Source organism: Leiobunum rupestre, chromosome 1 (genome assembly GCF_980474605.1).
Source record: "Leiobunum rupestre chromosome 1, qqLeiRupe1.1.hap1, whole genome shotgun sequence".
Taxonomy (NCBI): domain Eukaryota; kingdom Metazoa; phylum Arthropoda; class Arachnida; order Opiliones; family Sclerosomatidae; genus Leiobunum; species Leiobunum rupestre.
Genome location: NC_143384.1, coordinates 34729492 through 34754687, shown reverse-complemented (window position 1 = coordinate 34754687; position 25196 = coordinate 34729492). Strand labels below are relative to the sequence as shown.

General features: G+C 34.7%; 1 protein-coding gene across 2 annotated transcripts in view; it reads left to right on the top strand.

The window, feature by feature from the left end:
- Positions 1-791: 791 nt before the first annotated feature.
- The window catches only part of LOC149962198 (glutamate receptor ionotropic, NMDA 2B-like), a 120712-nt gene continuing 96307 nt past the window's right edge, over positions 792-25196 (top strand). The window contains exon 1 of one of the 2 annotated variants that reach the window (XM_090179040.1): positions 792-979. The gene's annotated coding sequence lies outside the window, so the exon portion shown is untranslated. Of the gene's footprint in view, positions 980-3205; positions 3223-25196 lie in introns of those variants that run through there. The other variant, XM_090179046.1, reaches the window with a different exon arrangement.

The following is a 25196-nucleotide window of genomic DNA, read 5'->3' as shown; positions in this document are numbered from 1 at the left end:
GAGTCTACAGGCTCCTTCCACGGAGTCGTAAAAACGGGAGCCAGTAATTACAAGCAAGGCATAAAAGAGAGCCCGCTAGCTGAAGAGAGGAAACTGGCTGCGAAGAAAACCCTTTGCAGAAAGATTGAGATAAAAAATCTCCTGGATTTCCAGCGGTTCCTTCGGTTCCACAACGTGTCCATCTACCAGAAATCGGATTCTCAGAGCCAAAATTAAGCAACTCAAACAGTGTTCGTTTTGAGGAAATTGAACTGAAGTAGAGCTGCCTAAATCGCGATTTTTATGAAATGGTCATCTTGACCTTGAGAATGGCAATCTTGACCTTCAAAATGTTTATCTCGAAAATATATTAAAATCTTATAATCAAAAATGAATACTATAAAGAAGGCGACCTAGACCTTGACAATGGCGATCTAGACCTTTATAAATAGAAAATGTACAATTTACTACCGAAATTTCCTACGTAGAAGTTTACCATAATCTAATACAATAATTTTTAGGAATTACACTTACGTTAGGGAATTTTCTTATTCAATTCTAAATTCATTTAAACATCTAAAGGAAAAATAACAAATTTACCATATTTTTATAGTGACTCTGATAATAAGCAACCCCCATTGTCGACCCCTTCAAACCCCCGAAAATAGACCAAAGGGGGGAGGGGTAAGAAGGGGGAGGCGTGAGAGCGTAGGATTGAAGAGAGAGGGGGCGGGATGGAACCGGATGGGGGGGTCGGATGCGGAGGAGTGGAGTGAGAGAAGGAGATCTCCGTCGGAGGCATCAGTTCGAGGCGGCGTGTCGGGCCGGGCTGCCCTCTTTGCGAACCAGCGACGGCCGTACTGAGCCGATAGTGCGGCGTCTTAGAAGTGTTCCAAATTCGCAGAGGTGTTTTTTCCCGTTCCGGATTGTTTCCTTAGGAACATAGCGTTCCTCTTTCTCTATTCCCCGACATTGTGTTGCCGTCATTTTGCTGATTTGGGTAAGTTTCGTTTTTTATTTATTATCAGATGTGGATAATGGGGGTTCTATTATTATGTAATGATGAATGTTTTTTACGGAATTTGAAATATGGAGCATATAGATTTTAAGGAAGTAAAATATGGAGATGGTAAAGTTTAAGGAAATTAAATATGGAGCCTGTTAAGTTTAAGGAAATAAAATACGGAGCTTGTATATTTTAAGAAAATAATCTATTTAGCTTGTAAATTTTAAAGAAATAAAAAATGGGGCTTGTAAATTTTAAGGAAATAAAATATGGGGCTTGTAAATTTTAAGGAAATAAAATATGGGGCTTGTAAATTTTAAGGAAATAAAATATGGAGCTTGTAAAGTTTAAGGAAACAAAATATGGGGCTTGTAAATTTTAAGGAAATAAAATATGGGGCTTGTAAATTTTAAGGAAATAAAATTTGGAGCTTGTAAATTTTAAGGAAATAAAATATGGGGCTTGTAAATTTTAAGGAAATAAAATATGGGGCTTGTCAATTTTAAGGAAATAAAATATGGAGCTTGTAAATTTTAAGGAAATAAAATATGGAGCCTGTAGATTTAAAGGATCTGAAATTTAGCTCCTGCAGTTTTTTAGGAAATAAAATATGGAGCCTGTTAAGTTTAAGTAACTAAAATTTAGCTTCAGTAGATTTTAATGAAATAAAATAAGTAGCCTGTAGATTTTGGGGAATAGAAATATGGGTCCTGTAGATTTTAAGGAATTGAACTATGGAGCCCATTGATTGTATTGTAGATTTTAGGAAATTGAGATATGTAGTCTATAGATTTTGGGAATTAGAAATATGTAGCCTGCAGATTTTGGGGAATTGATATATGGAGCCCATAGATTTTAGGGAATTGAAGCATGGAGCCGATAGATTTTAGAAAATTGAAATATGGAGCCCATAGATTTTAGGGAATTGAAATATGGAGCCCATAGATTTTAGGGAAATAAAATATGGAGCCTGTTCGTTTTAAGGAATTGAAATATGAAGCCCATTGATTTTAAGGAAATAAATTATAGAGCCTGTCGATTTTAGGGAATTGAAATATGTAGCCTTTAGATTTTAATTAACTGAAATCTGGTTAATTTAGATTTTAATTCACAGAAATGTGGAGGCTGTAGATTTTAAGGAACTGAAATAAGGAGGCTGTAGATTTTAAGGAACTGAAATAAGGAGGCTGTAGATTTTACGGAACTGAAATAAGGAGGCTGTAGATTTTAATGAACTGAAATAAGGAGGCTGTCGATTTTAAGGAATTGAAATAAGGAGACTGTAGATTTTAAGGAACTGAAATAAGGAATCTGTAGATTTTAAGGAACTGAAATAAGGAGGCTGTAGATTTTAAGGAACTGAAAGGTCTATCTTATAGATTTTACAGAACTGAGATATCGAGCCGTTAGATTTTAAGGAATGGAAATAGATGACCTCTAGATATTGCAAGAATCAAATTTAGCGCTTGTAAATTTTGCAAAAATAAAATTTAGAAATGCTCATGTAGATTTTAAGGAACTATGATTGAAGACTTGTTGGTTCTAAAATAAATCAAATTTAGAGCTTGTAGATTTTTAGGTACTGAAATTGAAATTAGGATCCCAAAGATTACATGTATTTGAAATTTTGAGTCGGTAAATTTAGGGATCTCGTTAATATATACAATTGTATAAGGGTAGTTTGATTTGAAATTCTTGATATTTTCAGACATATGTATGAATGTATTTTTTGGTAGCCTTGTAGTTATCTGTAGCTTCTTCTAAAAGGGTCTTTCATTTACCAATTAAATTTCCGAATCATCAATTTCACGTTTAGTCTAAACTCAACAGCAATCATAAATTCTATGACATTGCATATTGAATATATATATATAAATATATATATATATATATATATATATATATATATATATATATATATATATATATATATATATATCTCTGTATCAAAAATTAATGGCGGTAGGTTAAACGTTACATTTAAATGCATTAAGATAGTTGCCGATTTTAAATTTTACTAAACATCCTTTGCTACGAAATATTCTATGAGCTAGTTTCTGATTTATGTTTGCGATTAATAAAATTGGTTATTTAAATCAAAGTTAAAAATTTCCAACATATTATGGTATTATTGCTTATGTAAGGCGTATTATAATAGCGTGTTTTTAATCCACAGAGATAATTATAGATGCCTCATTAGTGCCACTTCAACATAAAGTAGAAAAAATCACAGTAACGTAAGCCTAATAATAAACTATTTTTTAAACCGATTTTTATCATAGTGGGATCAACATAAGTTTCAATGTAATAAGCTAAATGTTCCAAATCGATTTGAGAGTGCTAGTTCAAAAAGCAACTCTAAAAGGGTCGTTCAGAACTTAAGAAGGTTAAAACCGAGGATGAGGCATTCATTTGCTAGCTTTTGGATAAACCAGAACTCACGCTGTACATAGCAAAAAAGCTAAATACTTGCCGTTCTAGCGGAACACGAGACATTTTGCATAAGAATTATTATTTTAGTTGTTAAAATTATATTGATTTTTATAGATACGTTATATTTTATAATATTTGCATACCGGGGATAACTTAAATTTATAATTTATTTAAAATTTATTTATGAATTATTTCGTAATTTTTTATATAATATTATCATATGTAACATAATCACTCATAAGTATGCCATAAAAGCATTTTCTTTAATGAAACCTTGTTCACGGGATATGACGTAAATTACGTCACTTACAACTCCGTGACGACATACGCGTCATCAACTTTACTGATGGGAAACGGAAGTTAGTGAGAATTCCTCGCGCGTTTCTGGCTTTGCCCATGTCAAGTTTAGCTCGTGCCTCGCGATCACATGATTTAATTTCCATGGTAACCTTTTCAATAGCGCAAGGATTATAACCTTTTTTGCATTTTTGGGTCCGCTCAATGTATGTTCCGCGTGAAACAAGGTCTCATTGAATTTTTTTCAATGGAAATATTATACAGAGGCATAATTATGAGTAATTATGTTACACATGATATTATTCATTATTTTTTAATATTATAAAACGAACTCAGATTATAAATAAAATCGTTACCGAATTTTCTAAAAGTATATTTAGAAGAAGTTATAAATTTTGAAAAAATTGTATTTTTGAAAGTTGCCATAATTAATACTTGTGATTCCGCTCACTAGAGGACGCCTTCTGACTCTTAAAGAAATGATAGAACTACATAGAAATTAAAACTGTGCCTGCTCCAAGTTCTTCCTTGAGTAAATTGGTTCTTGACGCAGTATTGAAGAGATTTAGCAGTTCGTACGAACTTTGCAATAAAGCGCAGTATTCTGAGCGCTTATTTTACTTAAAGCAAGTGGCGGCTCGATGTGAAGTAGCTCTTTTTTCAATAGATGTCGCCAGCGTTGAAATCAAAAAGGCGGTACTTACAGGTACCCCTCGCATTGATTGGATCTTTTTTAAAATTAATCAATAATATAAATTACAGCAATTATAAACAATATTTTACATGGGATGTGTAATTTAGGTTAAAGTCCACGAAATATAGTATAATTTGTCTAACTATAATACTCTACAATGGCTCTCTGACGACGTTATCATAAATAGATGTCACCACGCTCTCCAGTAAAGTCGCGTTTTTCGAAGAATCGGTCTCATGGCCATCTCTAATAACCTGGGCCTTTTCATAACACAGGTGGCAATGATAGAACTGCTTGCTTTAATCAATATCGAGATTAAGCCCCGTTGTATCCAAATGAAAATCAAGCTTGAAATATAGAACTTTTAGAGAATTGGCTAGACGGTAGATAATTCCTGGATATTTTTAACTATTTTCTTTTAAATAACCTTAATAGTGGTAGCTCAAACTATAGTAGCGTCGCAAAATGTGTTAAGGATGTTCGCTTGATTTACCAATGACGTCACCAAACAAATTGAAAGGAAAGAAAATTTCTAGACATTGAATTAAATCAAAACGCCAGACGAAAATACGCGACAGCATTTAAAGGCAAAAAACAAAAAAACCGTTAAAGGGCAAAAGCCCATAACTCATTTCGTGGTGTCACTAGATGCTGACTTAGTCTATGCTACATGTCTATGGGGTCCTTATGAATATTAATCAACTTGGTAATCATAGTAAAATATAAGGGGCTAGTCAATTCGAGAAAATGTATGTACACCAACTAATTTCCAAATATTTATTAAACTTCCCTTATATTTCTATATTTAACGATATTTTTTTAGGTTTCTTCCTTTTTTATTGAACATTTCCAACATCAATCAATTATTTCCTATGATCAATCAATTATTTCCTATGATCAATCCATTATTTCCTATGATCAATCCATTATTTCCTATGATCAATCCATTATTTCCTATGATCAATCAATTATTTCCTATGATCAATCAACTATTTACTATGATCAGTCAATTACTTCCTATGATCAATCAATTATTTCCTATGATCAATCGAATATTTCCTGTAATCAATCAATTATTTCCTATGATCAATCAATTATTTCCTATGATCAATCAATTATTTCCTATGATCAATCAATTATTTCCTATGATCAATCAATTATTTCCTGTTATAAATCAATTATTTACTATGATCAATCAATTATTTCCTATGATCAATCAATTATTCCCTATATTTATCAATATCTCAAATGCTACTTTCTCCATATTTCCCATATTTTTCAACTATTTCCCATATATTTAAAATATTTTCAATATTTCTCAACGATTTCCCATATTTCTCAAATATTTTCGATATATATTTATCAATATCTCAAATGCTAATTTCCACATATTTGCAACATTTTTCAACCATTTCCCATATTTCTAAAATATTTTCGAGAGTTCTCAATGATTTCCCATATATTTAAAATATTTTCAATATTTCTCAACGATTTCCCGTATTTCTCAAATATTTTCAATATTTCTCAACGATTTCCCGTATTTCTCAAATATTTTCAATATTTCTCAACGATTTCCCATATTTCTCAAATATTTTCAATATTTCTCAACGATTTCCCATATATCACAAATATTTTCAATATTTCTCTACGATTTCTCATATTTCTCAAATATTTTCGATATATATTTATCAATATCTCAAATGCTAATTTCTCCATATTTGCAACATTTTTCAACCATTTCCCATATTTCTAAAATATTTTCGAGAGTTCTCAACGATTTCCCATATATTTAAAATATTTTCGAGAGTTCTCAAAGATTTCCCATATATTTAAAATATTTTCGAGAGTTCTCAAAGATTTCCCATATATTTAAAATATTTTCGAGAGTTCTCAACGATTTCCCATATATTTAAAATATTTTCGAGAGTTCTCAAAGATTTCCCATATATTTAAAATATTTTGGAGAGTTCTCAAATATTTCCCATATATTTAAAATATTTTCGAGAGTTCTCAAAGATTTCCCATATATTTAAAATATTTTCAATATTTCTCAACGATTTCCCATATTTCTCAAATATTTTCAATATTTCTCAACGATTTCCCGTATTTCTCAAATATTTTCAATATTTCTCAACGATTTCCCATATATTTAAAATATTTTCGAGAGTTCTCAACGATTTCCCATATATTTAAAATATTTTCGAGAGTTCTCAAATATTTCCCATATATTTAAAATATTTTCAATATTTCCTAACGATTTCCCATATTTCTCAACGATTTCCCAAATTTCTCAACTATTTCCCATATTTCTCAAATATTTTCGATATTTCACAACATTTCTGATATTTATCAGATTAAATATTCAAAATAATTATTATTGCAATAGATTTCCACTATTACCTCAGATTTCTCAAATATTTCCCATATTTCTCAAATATTTTCGATATTTCTCAATTAATTTCGATATATCTCAAATATTTTCGATATTTCTCAAATATTTTCGATATTTCTCAAATATTTTCGATATTACTCAAATTTATTTAATTATCAGATTAATTGTACAAAATAATTCTTATTGCAATAGATTTCCACTATTACCTCGGATCTCTTGATCTTTATCATATTTCTAAGGATTTAGAATATATCTATTGGATTTCCAGAAATAATCATTTCGATTTCTAGATTTCCAGAAATAATCATTTCGATTTCTAGATTTCCAGAAATAATCATTTCGATTTCTAGATTTCCAGAAATAATCATTTCGATTTCTAGATTTCCAGAAATAATCATTTCGATTTCTAGATTTCCAGAAATAATCATATACATTTCTATATTTACAGAAATAATCATATACATTTCTAGATTTCCATAAATAATCATTTCAATTTCTAGATTTCCAGAAATAATCATTTCGATTTCAAGATTTCCAGAAATAATCATTTCGATTTCTAGATTTCCAGAAATAATCATATACATTTCTAGATTTCCAGAAATAATCATATACATTTCTAGATTTCCATAAATAATCATATACATTTCTAGATTTCCAGAAATAATCATATACATTTCTAGATTTCCAGAAATAATCATTTCGATTTCTAGGTTCTTGTATACCAGATTTATTCTCGTTAAAATCGTGTATTGACATTTCGCCGTTCTACACGTCCTTCCTTCGCGTTTTACTGTAATGAACTTAATAAACGCTAAGCAACAATTTAGCATTATATTAAATATGTATTATAACGGATAATATGTGAATGCAATTATAGACATTGTGTTTATGATTCCTACCAAATAATCACCGCCTACACGGACACCAAGAACCTGCGATGATAACTTTCACCGGGAAAAAGGCGAAAATATCTGTAGAAGATTCCACACCCTCATTACATCACTCGCGTTATACGTAACATCGCTAATGCTCGTATGATGGAACATATTTGAGCCGTGTATTTCCGGATAATTGATCCAAGCTGTTACGGGCCGACTATAGTGAGGTAAAAGGGTCTTGGCTTTCGCGGCAATTTCGTAATTGAGAGTTTGATTAGCGGAGTAACGAACGCGGGAATATCGAGCCTGTGAGGATGGATTCGCGAATGCCCGCCCAGTTGCTCGGCGTTGCTATCTCATCTCTGTCCTGACATTTATCGAGATTTGAAAGCTTAATCGCGTGCACGTGTGTTCGCGGGTTGCGAGTGGCTTCGGGTCACGCAGCGTTGCCGTAACAAGGTTGTCAAACCGAGGGATTCGCTAGTACTACTAGTACCAAAAACGACATAAGAGCCAAAAGTGTGCCAGATCGTAATATTTTCTACTGACAAGGGAAGTACCCGAGGTGTTTATTGCCGATTTTGTTCAAAGTCGGGCGTATTGTAGACCTATATGAGATATGAAATTTGCCAAAAGGAGACGTTGCACTACCCATTCTATGCCATGGCAACCGAAAATGGTTTTGACCACTTAAAACAAAATAATATACATTTAAAAAAACATGGGATTTTTTCGGTTAATACGAATTTTTTTTTAAAAATTCAAGTTATAATTTTTTATTGAAAATCACGAAATGTATAATTTGGACCACATTTAGGTAAATTTCATCAAGTTTGGAATATTTTTGGGTAAATTTGTAACAATTTTTGGGTAAAATCAGGAAATGGAGATTTTTTTTGTTTCAAGTGATCAAAAACATTTTCGGTTACCACGGCAAATCGAATGGGTAGTGCAACGTCTCCTTCTGGGAAATTTCTTATCTCATATAGGTCTACATTACGCCCAACTTTGAATAAAATCGGCAATAAAAACCTCGGTGTGACGTATGTCAACGTCACCTATGCTTTTTCTTATTTTTCTTATAGATAAAAAACTGCCATCAAAATGGCGGCCATAGCCCAAATCTACAGAGCGATACTACTCTATACGGCATCAAAATTTAAAACTTTCACCACTCCAGCGCCACCAAGTATGTGGCTTTAGAACGTATCTCTATGCGCCAGTGGAGAGAATAGAGAAAATAGCGCCAATATAAATTAGCTCATAGACCAAAGAGAACGCCTTACATGAAGTTGTCTTTGTAGTCTATGGTGAGACTAGCACTCCGTAAATATTTCAAAAGGCGCGAAAGTAGGGCTAACATACTTTTGGGTCTTAGGTCGCTTTTGCTAAAACAAAGCGCCTATATTCGAATGTGATACAGAGTAGTCTACCACCGAGGGACACTCTACGTATTGTATAAAATATTGATGTTGATATTTTTTCGGCAGATGGCGCAATTGTGATTGGCGAAAAATAAGTTACTAGTGTTTTTGGGGCCCAAACTACAAATATTTTCCTAAGTTTGCTGTCAGTGGTGATAAATCTGGCGTGTATATATTTAAAAAAACAAACATTTTTATTGACAGATTTTTATTGTTAAGATGATGGGTTTGAGTCTATTTGATCGAATTGCATTTGATCGAATGGCATTTGATCGAACGAAATTTGATCGAAAGCTACTGTAGGGTAAAACTACTAGTTTTTGGGAGTAAATCGAACGTGGTCCGACCAATCGTATACAACGGTGCATACAACCTAACCTAACCTAACCTAACCTAACCTAACCTGACCCTATTTATATATATCAAAAACAACGGGCCGTTATCGTCGATGTCATAAAAAATTCCATCATAAAGTGTATAAAGTAAAAATCTCTTCATCTTTGTGGCTTAATACAGTTAAAGCAATTAATTATTCCATCATTATTCCTTCTGCACTTAAACAATGAATTATTCCATCATTATTCCTTCTGCACTTCATATTGACATTCGGTAAAATAAAAACATACCAACTGGTACTATAAATACTTTTGAATTCGATCAAATAGTATTCGATCATTTGAAGGTTCGATCTTATGAAACAAATGACAAATGGGATTCGATCAAATGGAATTTCAATCAATTGCAACGTATAATGATCGACTGTCGATTACATATTTTTCGATCAAATGGGACAACACCAGATGACGTTTAACGATGAAGTGAATTTGAATTGTAAGAGATAATTTAAGCATATAAATTTAAATTTGGACGAGAATTGCTATCAGCGCCACCTATTATCTGACTTTGGTTCCCCTTTTTAAACTATGGGGTAAGGATGCTTTGATTTCAAAGATTATTATTTTGAATGTCATTCTCAAAATAATACAGTACAATTAGCCAGTTTCAATAACATTACCGCCAAATAAGGCAGCGAGTTCTTAAATTAGTCTCGCGCAAAAGAACCATCCTGGTCAATTGCCGTATGATAAAAGCCCGTGTCAAAACTATTAAAGTTGGCTGTACTTGTGGTATTTGAAAAAACCTTTACATAAATGAAACTGGCGAATTATAGTAACATCCGATAGAAACTAATTTATATGAAATTTCAAATGAATACACCATGTATTTCAAAAATTGAATCATATGTTGCCACTTATATATTTTGGTATATATAAAGGCTACCAATTAATGTGACGTCGATAAAGGTAACTGAAAAAAAGACTAGTCTATTCGTAACCTACGAGTTTAGTGTCTCAAAGATATTCCTTTTTCCATTAGACTGCCGCAAAATGTGCATTTCATTTAGGCAATACGAGTTAGTATAGCTCACAAAGTATAGCTACGACGCGGAGCTATTTGCGTTACTTTTGCCAGTAGATTCTACAAAAATAAAATTATAAGTCATTAGATTTTACAAAAATACAATAATAATACAGTAGATTTTACAAAAATAAAATAATAATTCAGTAGATTTTACATAAATAAAATAATAATCCAGTAGATTTTACAAAAATAAAATTATAAGCCATTAGATTTTACAAAAATAAAATTATAAGCCATTAGATTTTACAAAAATAAAATAACAATCCATTAGATTTTACAAATATAAAATTATAAGCCAGTAGATTTTACAAAAATCAAATTATAAGCCAGTAGATTTTACAAAAATCAAATTATAAGCCAGTAGATTTTACAAAAAAAAAACAAATTATAAGCCAGTAGATTTTATGAAAATAAAATTATAAATCTGTAGATTTTATGAAATTTTATTTTATTTATGAGTGGATAGATTTTATAGAAATAAAAATTAGAGTTGGTAGATTTCAAATAAACAAAATTTAGAGTCGGTAGATTTCCTAGAAACATAATTTAGAGTGGGTAGATATTATAGAAATAAAATAAATTAAGAGTCGGTAGATTTCATAGAAATAAAATTTAGTGTGGGTAGATTTTACAGAACCTAAAATTGAAGAGTTAAAAACTTAAAATTTTACAGAAATTGAATTAGGATGCAGTAATTTTTGTGTAAGAGATTGCCTATTTGGACATACTTTTATTTTGTTACTTATGCTTAACGTTATTAACGATCTTTAAACATAATTACCTATTTAAGGTTTGCTCCATTTATATATAATTGGAGGTTTATATTAAGATTCCCTAAATGTGCCGCGAATACAGGAAATTAATTAGGTGGAACAAGTAATTGAACCCTTTTATGGCTTTAGAGGGATATTTTAAGGTACTGCCACTCCGTTACCAAATTAAATAAACTCTGGTTTTATTAACCCCCGACTTATAATAGACAGTTTCAGCAACTTATGAAAATGCTTAAATCAAAAAGGATTTCCTTTTTGAACGTTTGACGAAGTGCATTACGGCGCCATCTGTGTTTCCATCATATAATCATAAATACCTAATTTATATAAAATAATAAATCGATCATGTAGCCGGGAGTAGTGGCTCACTCATGTAATCCCAGGCGTCCGGGATGAAGAGTTTGTGGATGGCCGTTTGAGGACGACCACCGATCCCCCAACGGGTGGTCGGAATACTTCCGCCACGGGTGTCCCCAAGTTTTCCCCCGTTGGCGTGGCCTTTACACATGTCTCAACTCTGATTAATCGCATAGCGGTTAGTGGACTTTATTGTCCCATCTACTCAAAAATAAAATTATGTATTTATTTAAACTCTAGAGAATGATTACGTTGTGATTATTTTTAGCGATAAATGTTTTTAACGGTATCTGAAATATGAAGCCTGGAGATTTTAAGGAACAAAAATTTAAAACCTGTAGATTTTAAGTCATTAAAAGCAATTAAATTATGCAGTCTTTAGATGTTAAGGAACTGAAATATCTACCCTGAAGCTTTAAAGAATTGAAATTCAGCGCCTACCGATTTTACGGAATGGAAATCTGATATATCGAACTGTAGATTTTACGGAACGGAAATATCAAACCTGTAGATTTTACGGAACTGAAATATCGAACCTATAGATTTTACGGAACTGAAATATCGAACCTGTAGATTTTATGGAACTGAAATATCGAACCTATAGATTTTACGGAACTGAAATATCGAACCTGTAGATTTTATGGAACTGAAATATCGAACCTATAGATTTTACGGAACTGAAATATCGAACCTGTAGATTTTATGGATATGAAATACCGAATCTGTAGATTTTACGGAACTGAAATATCGAACCTGTAGATTTTACCGAACTGAAATATCGAACCTATAGATTTTACGGAACTGAAATATCGCACCTGTAGATTTTATGGAACTGAAATATCGAACCTATAGATTTTACGGAACTGAAATATCGAACCTGTAGATTTTATGGATATGAAATACCGAATCTGTAGATTTTACGGAACTGAAATATCGAACCTGTAGATTTTACCGAACTGAAATATCGAACCTATAGATTTTACGGAACTGAAATATCGCACCTGTAGATTTTATGGAACTGAAATATCGAACCTATAGATTTTACGGAACTGAAATATCGAACCTGTAGATTTTATGGATATGAAATACCGAATCTGTAGATTTTACGGAACTGAAATATCGAACCTGTAGATTTTACCGAACTGAAATATCGAACCTGTAGAGTTTATGGAACTGAAATATCGAACCTGTAGATTTTATGGAACTGAAATATCGAACCTGTAGATTTTACGGAACTAAAATATCGAGCCTGTAGATTTTACGGAACTGAAATATCGAACCTGTAGATTTTATGGAACTGAAATATCGAACCTGTAGATTTTACGGAACTAAAATATCGAACCTGTAGATTTTACGGAACTAAAATATCGAAGCTGTAGATTTCAAACAACTGCAATATGGAACATGCTCAAAAATTAGCTTCCCCCAAAATAAATCAAATCAACCAGGAACCTTATTGGTTCCCTAAGGCTTACGTCTTTCGAAGCGGTGGAATTGCAAGCGGGTGACTTTGAATGTATAAATAAATGTTCTTGACCATAATAATTAGTTTCAATATTTTAAAGTATGTTATTTAATTTATAATATTTTCACTTACCATTTCCAACATATTTTTCTGTAAATAATCCCAAAGCCTGTGTCTTTTTTTAGTATTCATTCGTCGTCTGCTTTGTCAAATGCCGTAATCCCCAATTTCAACGTTCCCACGAAAATGTAACATAAACGTAAGGCCACAAAAGCGGTCGAAGGGTAAGAGTAAAAACATCGCTATTCGAGTTTAAAATACGTAAAACATCTTTTGTTACTAGACAAAGCGAATTTTACACGGAAACAAAACCTAAAATTGCAATGAAATTGGTCTTTCCGCATACATTTCTAGAGCCTGCTATGGTGCGAAATAGATGGCGCGCGTAGAGTATAGTACGTAGTTTATAGGGAAACCCGTGACTGATGCTCTAGCCTCTAAGACCTCCGATATATTACGTAGGCCATCGTTCCAAGAGTCCGTCGTCTTCCGTAGAAGAAGAGCTCGCAATTTCCGATATACCGAAGGGCCAATCCATCGAGATAAGTTACCGTTAAATTGGGTGATATCAAGTTTCCCGTTTCGTTCGCAGCCGAGCGAAGCGACCTCTGGCGACTGCTTCTTGTACTTCGACGCCGCCTATATTGTAATGCGAGCATTGAAATGGGGATGGGGTTGGTTGAGTTAGAGCGCCGACGTGTCGGAGAAAAGAATTTTTTCTCGCGTAGTTTACTTTTCCTAAAGACCGACGCCTTTTATTCCAATGTATTTCGTTTGGAAATTTAACGGCAGCTCCCCGTTTAATTTACAACTTCGATTTGAGTGCTTTTAAATTGGTGAAAGCTTAGGTACGTTTTAAATTGGAAATTCCAATCGTCGCGAATTCGACTTTATCCGTGAATTTTATCCTTTCGTTATTTGGAAGGTCTTGTCTTTTCAAGATGGTACTTGATATATTTTAATTAAACTGCTGCAGATGCAAATTTACGAGTATTTGAAAACTGGTCGTCGTGAGTTCCAGTTTATCCCATCCAATCCAATATTTAATAGAAAAAACTATTTAGATAAATTTTTCTTCACTTATTAGAAACAAAATATACTGAGCTCTATCAAATTTTAAAGATAATTAAATTTCCAATTACATATATAAAAATATAAAAACCTCTTTTCAACATAGGTCAGTCAGTGAGTGAAAATTTTTATGCGGGATTGTAACATGCGGGACAAATTCAGTCCGCTCGTCCACCTGATTAATCAGGGCGAGATATGTGTAACGGCCACGCCAACGGGGGGATACGTGGGGACAGGGGTGGCGGAAGTATTCCGACCACCCGTTGGGGGATTGGTGGTCGTCCTCACACGGCCATCCACAAACTCTGCCTCCCAGACGCTTGGGATTACAGGAGTACGCCACTACTCCCGGCTGCCAATTGGATCCAATCCATCCTACCATCTTAAATTAAAGCATGTGTCGGCTCGACGTGAAGTAGCTCTTTTTTCAACAGATGTCGCTAGCGTCGAAATAAAAACAAGATGGTTAAGCTACATTTTGACCCAAAAGAAGGGTACTTATAGGTACCCCTCGCATTGATTGGCTCGTTTGTAAATTGATCAATAACATAAATTACAGTAATTTTAAACAATATATTTTATATGGGATATAAAGATTAGGTTTAAGTCAACTTATTGGAGTATAAGAGGTCTAACTATAATACTAAAATCTAATTTTAATATTCCATTGTGTCCTTGAATAATTTCTTAATTTGCATTCCCTATTTCACTCACCCACGGGCCAGTGACCCTCAAGCAAATAGACACGACGGTGGCCTCGGGTTCCAAGGAAAAAAATATTTGCCAGTCTAAAAGGGAAGTTTTTTTGTATCACACCAATTTCCTAGTAATGTGATAAAATCGGGCACCCGACGACGAAACACTGATGTTTGGACAACACTATTACCTCAATGCATTTGTATTATAAATAAACGACTTAGGAGTGGTTCATTTTTATTAATTTGTGGGGAACTCCGCCCCATTAGCTAGTAAATTCATATAACAACGGTGGCGGTGATGAAATCGTACCTATTGCGAAGTACTAAGTTAATAGTATTGTCCAAACACAAGTCTTTCAAGGTCGTGTACGAGGTTTTACCTATATCTAGATTTGGGGAAGATGTAAAGAATAGCCATCAATAGACATTTGTTACATAAACAAATACTACTATTTCTTTAGGGTCAATGAAGATGACTGACCACTTCGGGTGTCGCGATAATACATTTGGAACTAAATTCAAATACTATAAAAGGGGCTCTCAGGAAGTTAATTACCAAGTGTTCAGTAACTGAACTAATTATGGAACTTTCTCAATATGCAATAAAGTAGCCAAGGTATAAACGTTCATTTCATCATGTATTACTTCCCCTTCGTTGTTAAAAGTACCATCCTAATAATAGAGAGGTTAAGCAGAGCGGCACTCTCGAAGTTTGAACGTCGAGAGTCGGATCGTGGCAATATAGTCGAACGGAAGGAATTCTTCTTGATTTGACAGCGAAAAACTTTCCAATTTAGGCCACGCCTTTCGTGTCAAAAAACCGGGAACAGTCAGTTTCTTTAGGTTCTCAGACCATGATCTTTACATTTACATCAGTTCTAAAGTTGGTAGTGATTTGAAGTCGAGTACATCTAGATTCTCATTATCAACCCAAAACCGTCGCCAACATCTGGTTCGAGAGCCAACACCCAATTTACTCGGTGAATTTTGAAACGAGTCACTGACGGAAAAATATTACATTTTCTACGAATTCAAACACTGCTGCTACATCCAATTAAGCTCCTCCAGTTTATTTTTGCACATAAATTATTCTATATTGAAGTTTAATTAAATTAAGACACCTTCACACTACAGTAAAAATCCAATCAGTAACTCGTTGTGTACTGACTTCAGTATAAGATAATTCGTTCTAAATTTAATTTGTCTGCGTTTCGTTGGGTAGTTATTATCGATAAAGGCTTTTCCTACTATTTGGCGGTAAGCCAGAATTCATGAAAAAGAAAACAGTGCATGGACGACACTACAGCAATTGTAAAAAACTTACCACACCGCAATCCATGCTTACTACGTCATTGTCATGTATCCTGCTTTATCGAAAATTACAAACGTGTGATCCTGACGATTACTAATCGTTTTCTAAGGCTTGTGTGAACTACTTCGTATTAAGTAGTATAGAAATCGTTTTTAATAGCTAGTTTTGAATTGCTTTAGTTCAAATCTGCTGTAGTTATTGCTTGAATAACCATTAATTGCCGTGTATATCAAAGGTTCACCAGAAATGTACCGATTAATATCAAATTCCAAACGTCTCGTCAACGTCTTGTTCAGAAACTATGTTGGCTTGCTCGGGCCAAATAAATGTACGACGTTCGAACAACTATTTGTTAACCATTTTGAGGACCAAATCTAAGTCACACCCATTTACTAACTAGTTATAAACCAGATATCGGTCATCGAGTGATGATTGCCGAGTTACAAGTGCTGGTTAGCGATCAACCGCGAAGGGGGTAGTTATGACGAATAAAGCGCTCGCTCTCTTTGCTTTGTGATAGACCAGGATAAAATAAATCTGTGATGGATGATACTACAGCATTGGTATAAAAAAATGAACCGCAGTTCACGATTACTATTTTTCCGTCGTGTTTTTTTTAGTACCAAAAAATTCTAGTAGGCTTTCTTGAAAAACATTAGTGATTATAAGGTTTATGTTAACTACTTTAAATAAATTTAAATGAAAATATTTTTCAATATCTAGATTTAAACGCACTATAGAAATGTTTTATCAGCTCGTGTTGAAACGCTCAGGTGTTCAACAGAACGGGTTGATAGTGCCACCGTGTGCAGCTTTTTGGAACTAGATAGCAACACGTTTCAAAACTATTTTTGCTACTCAAAGGCTAGCCTTAACACCACCGTAGGGTCAAACCATATTGCCATATACGTTTTAGCAAGTCTCCAAACTAATCTAACCAACAAAAAAATGTTTAATATAAAAGGTTAATCCATAAATTTCTAACACCATAAACAATAAGATTAAACTCTAGAAACATGCACGCTGCAAAAAAAGTGAGAATAGACGATAGGCTGAAAAAGTAGAACGCAAAATAAAAATTTAAGCTTCAGCCCTGCGAAATGGCGGGAAACAACTAAGCCTCGGCTTTAGAGTACGGGAAACAGGATCGGGTGCGAAAAAGTTTCATAAGCACGCGTATCTTAATTCCAGCCGACGTGTTTTTCAATAACGCGTAATCGTATATTAGACTCCGCAACAAGGGCATCTGTTACTACTATAGATGGCGCCAAAGAAGGAAGTATAAGCTGCGTTGCTGCGATAATAGATGGCGCTAGAAGTAACGGCGGAAACCACTCTACCCCCGCGCGATCTCCCGAGCCCCAAAAAAATAATCAACGAGCTCTAGCCAAGGCTTCCCAACAAAGAAAAATATTTGCATCTAGTTTTAATCCGGGACAGCTGAGCTCGACGTGAGCTTGGCGATAGGGAAGGATAAAAGGTTTTGGGGCTTCCTTCGGCGAGGCAGATTATATTCAGAGGCTGGTTTATGCGATGTATCATCTTGTTTATCTGTCAGTTTTCTTATAGGGGGCGTTGTTAGTCGGAGCGTGAGCGGAGATTATGACGCGTGTCCGGGGGCCTGTCTGCTCGCCGGTGTATAATCAGCCGGATGAAGGCGCTGACGGGTTTAGCTAAGTTGAAGAGATGAGAATTTTGAAGACTACTTTTTGCTCGTATGCTTTTGAGGGACGTTGATTGGTATAGATTGGTTTCGGAGCAGGCGAATGGATAAATTTGGGCAAGTTTGCTCTGGTAAACTGTGAAACAAAGTGCCGGCTAAGTGCGAAAGTGAAATGTACTGGAATGTAAATTAGTGAAGGAAAAATTATCGATATAGAGTATTTATTACCACGGTCAAACGACCACTTAATCTCAGAAATTGACCTGTTTTACATAGACGGTTAAATCTTAATAACTAGATATTTAGAAGTTGCTGAGATACTTGTTAACTTGAATCAATTGTGCTAGTTTGGGAAGCAATACGTCGGGTAGTTTTGATTGAACGATACTAACGCAATGTTAAAAAGCAAATCAATACAGGAATGTCATACTATAATAGCTGTGTTATGTGGTTCTAGTAAACAGCTAGTTTTAAATGCAGGTTCGAAGTTCCAAACCGATTCGTGTGCAGCGCGAAAAGGGTTTGGTCAGTAGGTATTACGGGTAAAGCACTCGATTGCTATCTTTTGTAATAAACCAGGATATACGACGAAGAAGAATAAAATTGGGCAATACTAAAGGAAGAGTAAAAATGAATGCTTACAATTTCATCGTGGTGCTCCTTGCTATAGCAGACCATTTTACTAGTTGCATTCTAACGTGAAATAAACTCGAGAAAATAGCGTTTTAAGGCGTTTTCAATAGTTAGCTTTAAATTCAGTATTGGAACGTTTTAGCCGCTAATGTGACCGTAACCTATGTTAACTAAACTGAAGAATAAACTCTATCGTATATTGTAGAAGAAAACAATTAGAGGACAGGGATGAGTGGCTTGCGTCGAGGGTGCGACCGTCAGTAGTAGGGTTCTACCGACAATTAATGTTTTGTCACCTGTTCGGGCTATGGATGCTGGCCTGGGGCATTCTGATGAGACCACCAGTGCAGTAGGCTTTATGAGCATAAATTATCTGCTTGGAGCACCGGTATATAAATTTTCTGACCACATGGATAGAGGACATAGTGAACAACAAAATCCGTAGATACTGTGATATAGAACTAACCGTGAGGCTAAAACCAAATAACCAATAGGTGGGAAATTGGGGTCATAACGTAATCAGTGAAACACGTGAATTTAGAGGTACCTATGGGTGTAAAAGCAGTAAGTAGAACACGTGGATATAGGGTAAACTGAAGACATAACGAAAGAAGTGGCACATGTGAATTTGGAGGTAAATATGGGTGTAAGAGCAGTAAATAGAACATGGGGATAGAGGGTAAACTAAGGGCATAACGCAATAAGTGGAAGAGATGAAACTGTGGGTGTAAACAAAATAATTAGGACACGGGGATTTTTATGAAACCGGTGATAAAATTAGTAGGTGGGACACGAGCATGTAGAGAAAACTGGTGATAACACCACTAGTTGGAACACGGATATAGAGAAAACCAGAAGTTGGGACCCGGGTATATAGCAGAAACTGTGGTGATAAAACCAATAAGTGGAACACTGGATATTAGGAAAATTGTGGTGCAATGTGAGATACTGGTAAAACCAGTCAAATAAGAAACAAAAGGTTGTAGAAACGTAACCTAGTTAAAACCTACCTCCGGATTTAAAGCTCCGAAACCAACCCACACGGAACATCTTGTTTAATTCTTGGCTAACAGGCTGTTCATAGTCTCTAATTTTATCTAGGCGAGGTCAGGCAAAGGCCCTGCAAATATGGACTTCTCATGGATGGAAAAGTTTGACCGGGAAAGACTCTTTATATGTCGCCCGATAAAAAGCGCATTTTCGGCCCCATCCTAATTATTATTCGCAGTTCGGGAAGCTAGTCAGGTTTGGTCGCAGGTGTGGAGAGGTTAATCAACCTGTCCTCGTCTCCTTCTGGGGTTCGGCGCTCGGCGCTTCTTTGAGAGAAATTTCGGTAACCCGCTCCCCCATTTCTTAATTTAAAGGGGGGGGGAGAACTTCTTTACCTGGAAGTTGATTAAGTTTGATGAAACGGATAATTAACCACGGCCGTCCGAAGCTAGATGGCGCGCTTCGAACTTTACGCGCCGTATACTGATAAACAGGTTAATTAAGGCACGTTAGAATCTTATTTACACACGAACGATGTTTACTCCGATTAGAATTTTAATTTTAATTTGAAGCGAGGCAGTTTTGAAAGGAAAAAAAATGCTATAGCATATTCGTCAAAGAAACAAATCTAGGTGGCGCTTCGGTGGCGGAGTTTTCCCGCCACTCCTTGCGTAGCGCTCTCTGTATCGTCTGCTACAGCTGAAAGAAAGAAAAATGCAGAAATCTCCAATGAAAACGAAGTTGATCTTTTCGTAAATTTGCGCCTGTTAAATCAGTTTTAAAACTTTAATAACTTTAGTGATTAAAAAATTATGTTGTATCAATATGTGTTATATTATTAAGACAATTATAGTAAATGGTCTAAAATTGGTCTAGTATCATCATAATAAAATTAAAATTACAAAATGTAAAAAAATATCAAAATACAGTTCTTTATGTACTTGATATATTTTCTGTAACATGTCTTTGCCAGGGAATTATGGAAAGGGGACAGGTCGTTGGGGTGTGGAAGGGAAGACGCAAAAATTAACCGAGACAATGGTTTCTAGGTTCCCTCCGATTCACTGCGGAAATTTGAAGATAATTATCAAATGATTGTTACCGCCAATGTTTGGCGCTTTTCCCGGAAGTACGTAATACTGCGGCCTACATTTGATTATATTTCGTAGCTCCGGTCAATGGCGGCGGAAGAAAATTATTCGATGTGGTACCAAAGTATTAAATCAGGGGAGCAACTAGAACTCCAATCACGTTTATATTTCACTATCCAACATCGCTGAAGATCTTTTAACGAAAATTATTTAGTATTGTCTAACCATAATTTCTCTCTTCGTGTATTCTTTGTAAAAAAAACTAAAATCCATTTGATAATATTTTTCATATAGCTACTGTGTCGGATTTCGTGTATCCTGCTTTACCAAACAAGAACTAAAATTCAGAAGTTCATAATAAATCCCTTCGGGGGAAGAATTCCGTCGTCTGCTGTCGGCATACTTAAAGATCTTTTGGAAAAATTAAAGTTAAAGTACACCACACTTTTTTTAATATTCTAAATAACAGTTAGTGGAAGTAAGAATAATTGGCACCACAACAGCAGCATACTTATATTACACCGATGGAATCGTACCTACTAACATCGTAACTAGTGGAATTATAAAGAAAAGCCTTAATTCATAGTGTCCGAAATTTCAATAAATCGCAAGACATGGGCAAAGTGGAGTACGTGACGGTTAAAAATTATAGCAAATTTTAGTTTCACACTGTACTTAAATATTTCAAAAGCATTTAATATCCAGAAAAATGTACACAAATTTCAAGGCTTGGGTGAATACAGCGAAGCCGCAGCTTTAAAAAATTCCAAAAACACGTGATTTCCTTGCTGTTTTGCCTTGCTTCTAAACATGACGGTGGCTAGATATACGGGGATAAACCGTTTACTCCTACCTGAAGGTGGGAAAGCCCTTTTGGCATGTGCCCAAAGCCCTCTATACGCTTAGTATGTGTCCCAGTTTCAGGATTTTTAAAGTGTAACGAATGGTTAACTTAAAAGTGCCTGAAATTGGGATCACAATCTAACGCGTCGTAACTTTTCCAGCGATCCGAATTTATGGTAGAACCCGGCACAATCCACGTGTTGATGAGAAGGATTAGCGTAGCAGCATCTCTCTTAGCGACAGGTACCATAAAAATCGCTTTGCTCTCTCGATCAACACCTCCAAACAACCACTGTCCTTCAACTCGACGGCCGCCATTGAACTTCCGTTTCCCAAATTTCGATTCGTCGATCTCGACGACCACTCCAGGTCCCCCAATCCTTTCGCTGGTGAGAATGACAGTGTGTCGGAATTTATAGCCCGGTGTACCTAGTAACAGAGACCATACCACCGGACGTCTATCATTATAGTGCCCTACGCCAGCGTCCACAAGCCCGGACAAATCCAGCATGGGTAGTAGTACCCTACCACTGATGGTCGCACCTTTTACGCAAGCCACTTCGCACACAGCCGTGGGATTAAGAGTGTATGCTGTAGCAACTGGAGTCGACACCCTACCTACGTAGGTAAAGAGTCATACCCTTTGGAGAGAGCTCCTAAAGGGGAACGACGGAAACACAGCGGTCCACATAACCCGGCACAGCTGGCACCGGAGATACCGGTGCGCCCCAAAAGGCTGGGAAACAGGACCACCGTGCCCTCATACGGAGGCCCGCCGCCCTACAGCAGGCTACACAATCCGCCGAGGTGGCCAGTTTGCTCAGTCTCCAGCACCTGACCTAATCGGAGGTGGAGATAGGACCATTTGATCAGAGCTAACACCTCCCAGTGCACCACCGCCCTGATGGGTTACAAGAGCTGTACCCCGACTCCCCGTTAAAGCCGCCAGTTATTGCACACTCTAACCCATTTAGGGCGTGGTGAGAATGGCAGTGTCAAGAGCCACCTCTCTGCAGTCTTGGTACTACCCCGAAATGGACACTTTTTAAATTTGCAGTTCTTGAGCAGCAAAGGTTTGCGGTATATTAAATGTGGGAAAGTAAATTGTCAGCAAAATATCTCTTAACAATGGAGATTCCTTAAAAACGAATCAATGCGAACGGAAAATTTTGTGTTGCACTGAATTTTCTTTTTCAGTTTGGGTACAAAACGGTCAAGCGCTGAGTCATCAAGGTATAATTGCGATTTTTGATTGCATTTCACACAATCGAAGCCCTTCGCCAAAAGATTTTTTTCTTGCAAACATTCGATCATTCAAGCGGAATTACGCGATGGGCGATCCAATTCGAATAAAGTGAAAAATTAACCTTCGTAAATTTCGCTGTCGGCAGACGACTCAACAGTATAATCTGTTGGTTCACCAGTAGAATCTGTTGGTTCACCAGTAGAATCTGTTGGTTCACCAGTAGAATCTGTTGGTTCACCAGTAGAATCTGTTGGTTCACCAGTAGAATCTGTTGGTTCACCACTAGAATCACTTTTGCCTGAAGACATACTTAAGTTATTTTTATAAACTAGCGGAATAACACTTATTTTCTAAATCTAGCAAACTCAAAAACACGTTGTGTGGGCTACCAAAACAGTAGTGTCGGCGAACACACGACGAAAAGAATTACATCCAAAAACCTAAAGATTCCCAAAAACGTGCGGCAAAAAAAACCAACGCTATCTACGTGACAAGGTGTACCAGGGGCAAGCCAAAAAATAAAAAGGAATAATACCTTTGTAGTTTACTTCACCCCACCTTTTAAACGTCTTGGCTGTGATGACGTTTAACATTGCCGATAAAATGAAGGTACCCTTTTTAACAAGTTTGAAAAAATTTGGTAAATTAAATTTTTAATATCTTTTAAAATTGTCAAAACATGGCGAGGAAATAATTGCGTGGTTTTAAAATCACAGCTTAAATTAATCTTAAACATGTCTAAAAACTTACACCTGATACTATAAAGAATTATAAGTAAATGGAAGAATGGACAAGGTAAATAATTCATGATTTAAAATGTGAATACGTAACAGCCAGGATTGAAAATGCAGCTGAGAAAATTATTTTAATTATGAGATGAATTATACATATTTTTTAAAACTAAGTTTATATGTTTCTTATCCTACTAAAACAACTGCGATGAAGAGATAAATCTTAATTTTGTGTGAAATAAAAACATACCTTACTGATTATATTGTGTTTCTGCTATTTTAATTAAAACAAAATACGTTTTGAAAGTAAAATAAACATAAAACATACACTCTTCAAAATTACTTCTTATGTTTTGGAATCGACTTGAACTTTAGCATTACCATAATAATTTTTTTTTTCGGTTCTTTAAAAGTTGCATCCGTAATGACTAAAATTTTAACAACTTCCAAAAACAGCTCTGTCTAATAACTAATATTTATATTATTTGAATTAATGTTTTTAAATATTTATATCCAATAGTAGATTATTATACTGGATACAAAACAGAAACAGGCCTGGTTATTTCCAAAAAAGCTTTTAAGACTTTCTCAGGTATTTAATTCTTAATATAATTTATTTTCCTTCAAATGATTCAGATGGTAATTTTTCGAAACAGTCTCCTAGACAATAAACTTATTGCATTCTTTAATGAAAAACAGTTAAAATTAATAATATAATACCTTTTATCAAGCCAAAGCTAGAAACCTACATACTTTATCATCCAGACTGCATATTCAAGTTTCTTTTGGGACAAAGATCCCGGTCTAAAGGTCGGGTATTAATTTTTCATTGATAAAACTCACATAATTTCTCTAAACAATTTTTTTTATTAATTAAAGTGTAAGTAAGGGATAAATGAATAAATTTTGTATAAAATAACTGATTTATTCAATAAAATGTTGGTTTTTTTTCAAAGAATCGCCAAATTTCGTGGATAATTGTTTAATCCACAGAAATATTAATAAATAAAATGGATAAATTATCTACAAGCATTATTGTTTTTAAATAATCTCCCAATTTGGGGATATTTAATAGAAAAATGCCGAGCTCTATCCCGGTCATCGTTTCATATTTATTATTTAACTGAATTAGTTAAATAATCTTTAACGTAAAAATTACATTATATGTTTAACAATTTGACTTGGTAATAAAGTACCAATTTTAATTCCATGAAGTATCTATCTTTTTAAACTCTATTACTTAAATTTAAAAAAACCATGGATCGTAATTTTAATATCTATAATTACCTTGTCAATTTAATTTATATGGAAAAACAGTAAATCAATTTATAAATGTTGCCTCCAGCTCGGTCTAAAGGCAGCATTTTATTTTTAAAGCCTAAAGCCCCAAAGCAGCTCAGTGATTAACTCCGGTACTACTTTGTTTTTAATTAGTGTCATAATACGTGTTTCCATAAAATAAAACAATAAAACAAATTAAAAGTATAAAATGTTTATCTCCGCCGCGTTACGAGCTTAAGCTTTTAAGTACCTTATGAGCACGTGGACTTCGAAATCCAAAATTTTTATCGAAGCGAGCGCGCGCTCTGTCTTAAATAACTACATGTATAGCTAGTGACATTTACACGTGACCTCCCGTATTTTATAAAAACACCGATCGTCGCCGTTAAAACAAAACCACGTAACTTGAGATACGTGGTTTGGTAAAAATTGCCATATTTAGATTCTACACCACAAT